The sequence below is a fragment of the Urtica dioica genome, chromosome 8 (assembly GCF_054948205.1).
Source record: "Urtica dioica subsp. dioica isolate 48M chromosome 8, U.dioica_male_clone48M_v1_H2, whole genome shotgun sequence".
NCBI classification, from domain to species: domain Eukaryota; kingdom Viridiplantae; phylum Streptophyta; class Magnoliopsida; order Rosales; family Urticaceae; genus Urtica; species Urtica dioica.
Window position 1 is genome coordinate 5,232,475 of NC_142763.1, and position 3,108 is coordinate 5,235,582.

The 3,108-nt window shown below is 42.8% G+C and overlaps 1 long non-coding RNA gene across 1 annotated transcript; it reads left to right on the top strand.

Annotated features, from left to right (window-relative positions):
- The first annotated feature begins 1,883 nt into the window (after positions 1 to 1,883).
- On the top strand, positions 1,884 to 2,904 carry LOC149387521 (uncharacterized). Its single transcript, XR_016300787.1, has 2 exons — positions 1,884 to 2,261; positions 2,500 to 2,904. It is a non-coding gene; the product is annotated as an uncharacterized LOC149387521 (long non-coding RNA).
- The last annotated feature ends 204 nt before the right edge of the window (positions 2,905 to 3,108 follow it).

Below are 3,108 nucleotides of genomic sequence, written 5' to 3' on the forward strand. Positions count from 1 at the left end.
TCAATAAATTAGCTAGACTGTGCCCTCATTTGGTTCCGACAGAGACAGAAAGAGTTCGACGGATGATGGGAATGTTCCGACCGGAATTAGCCTTAGCCATTGATAGTGGAAGTCAGCCACCTACCACAGTCGCAGACTGCCTCGAACGTGCCATGCGAGCCGAGTATCACTTGATCCAAGTAAAGGAGGAACGAGCCCAGTTTTACAAGGCTCGAAAAGAGGAGAAAGGCCAAAACCGAGGACCTGACAACAGGAAACCAAACCAATCAGGAAATCCCCAGCCTAATTACAGTAGCCAAGGCTCCAAGGCACGACCCCAATGGAATGGGAATGGAAAGAAGAGAAGCCATCCTGGAAATGGTGGTAACGCCAACACCAAGGTCAAGACAGAGGTAGCGACATTTCCTATATGCAACATTTGTGGAAAGAGGCATCCTGGAGAGTGCCGGAGGGGAAACATGACCTGCTTCAAGTGTGGTTAGCTGGTCACTATATTAAAGACTGTCCAAAACTGAATTTCGCTCCAAATGCACAGTATCAGCAACACAGTCAGAATGGACGACTCAACTCCATGCAAGCTGCCATTGAAGGGCCACAAATTTTCCAGGATCGACTTGAGGCACCACCCATAACTCAGACGCCACCGCCGACCCAAGGTCGTATTTACGCCTACACCAACGCCGATGCTCTAGCCAGCTCTTCGAATGTTGTAGCAGGTCAGCTTCCTATAGCTCACTTTGATGCTCTAGTTTTGTTTGACTCTGGTGTTACGCATTGCTTTATTTCATTAGAACTGGCTAGAAAATTAGGCGATAGTGTAGTGAAAACTATGAAGGTTTTCAAGACGGCATTACCGTCTGGTGATGTGCTATTATCAGAGTACTGTTTAAAAAGAGTACCGGTAATAATTGGTGGTCAAGAATTAAAGAGTGATTTCATTGTCTTAGAAATGAAAGACTTTGATGCTATCTTGGGTATGGACTTCTTACACGAGAATAATGCAATGATCGATTGTCATCGTAAAAGAGTAATCTTTAAACCGGTAACGGGAAGAGGGTTCACCTTTGAAGGAAGGCCACTCAAGAAATCAAAGATGTTGGTGTCAGCATTACAAGCTAGAAGATTGATGAGTAAATGGTGTTATGGATTCTTAGCGTCGGTAGTGGACAAGACTAAGGATGTAGAAGCGACTCCAAACGAGATGCCAACGGTGAGAGATTTTGTTGATGTTTTCCCCGAAGATTTACCAGGCCTAGCTCCAGAGCGTGAGATTTCTTTTGGGATTGAATTACTACCTGGTACGGGACCGATTTCTAAGTCACCCTATCGAATGGCGCCAGCTGAACTCAAGGAGCTGCAATCACAACTTCAAGAGTTACTGGATAAAGGGTTCGTTCGGCCAAGTCATTCACTGTAAGGACAAGTTTCTGCGTCACTCGTATTTGGAGATTTGAAAATAATAAACGAGTTTCCGCTGTTACAACTGAATTCTCGAGTAAATTATACTTCAATGGATTTATCGAATTAATTTTAAATATGTTAAGGTAATGATAAATCTCGGAATGAATAAAGGAATTATCGAGTTTAACTCGATTAATAAATTAATTCCGAGGAAACATTCTGGAAATTAATTTAAGAAATAAATTCTCAAGGATGAGAATTAATTTCGAGAAACCTTAAATATATTTAAATTAATCGAGAACGAACGAGAAAATTCTCGGTTCAAATCATATAATTATAATCCGTTTGGTTATGGATTTAATTAAATAATTATATGAAGAGGACTTGGTTGTAATGATTTTTAAGGGACCCATTTGAAAGAAAACAAAGAAAATAGGTTGGTTTGTAATTAATGGGATAAGGATGAGCATTGTCATGTCATCAATCAAAGATTTGGATAATATCAAGTGATGTTTATCACGTAGCCGAATAAAATCAAACCCACCAGCCCAAGGAAGAGAAAAGACACGGGAAAAAAAAAAAGAAGAAGGAGAAGAGAACCCGAGCGAGAGAGAGAACCGAGAGAAGGGAGAGCGAGAGAGAGAGAGAGAGCGGTCGAGCGAGCGAGAGAGAGAAAGAGATCGAGGGAGAGCGAGCGACTGGGGAAGGAGAACGCTCGGCCGAGAGCCATCGAGCCCGCGCGCGCATCCCAGCCGAGCAGAGCGCCGACGCCGCGAGTCACCAAGGACCGTCGCCGAGGAAAATCACGCCGGGAAAGAGAGAGAGAACCCCGGAGACTCCAAATCCATGAAAGAATTTGGGTAAGAAATCAAACCCGTTGATTGGTGATTTCTAGGGTTTAAGATTGGGGGTTTTTCATGGTTTGAGGTTTGGAACGAGATTGATGATGATTATTTGTTTTGGGGTGATTTTGGATGAGTTGGATTTGAAATTGTTCCAGCCGTGTGTTTGTTTGTGATATTGTTGCTGACTGTGTACGTGTAAGGTTGTTTTGAAGTTTTGTTATAGAGTTGTTAAGTCGTTTTCTTTTGTTGCGAGTTGTGTCGAGTGTTAGACTCGGTCTAGGTGGGCGGCACAGGTCTCGGGGCAGCGGTTCGGGACGGCAAGGACGCTGTCCAAGAGTGTCGGAGCTGCTGCGCGAGTGACGACGGAGCGGGGCTGGTCAGCGAGGTTCATCGGCTCGGTTGGGACGAGCTGTTGGGCCGGGGACGGCAGCGACGCTGTGGCGGCTCTCGGGGGGGCTGTTTATGGCAGTCTCTGCCCGGTGTTAGCGAGTCGAAATTTCCCGAGTCCCGACTCGAGTCTAAGACGTAGTGAAGTAGTTTTTTTTTAGTTAGTTGCGAAGCTTTGATGGATTGTATGAGTGCTCGGAGTTAGTGCGTTATTATATTTTATGTATAGTGTTGTTATGTTTTATTGTTTGACAATGGTTTTATTTTCCAAGTTAGTTTCGTTTGAACCGTTAAAATTAGTACGTTATTATTATCAAGAATTAATACGTTATAATTAGTATGTTTTATAATCAAGCTCGTTTTATGTAAGTCGTTAAGAAAAAATAAATTAATATGTATTGTTACTAAACTCGTTGATTATTCAATTAATTATTTAATATACTTATCTTAATTATGTATTAAAAATCGAGTTCGA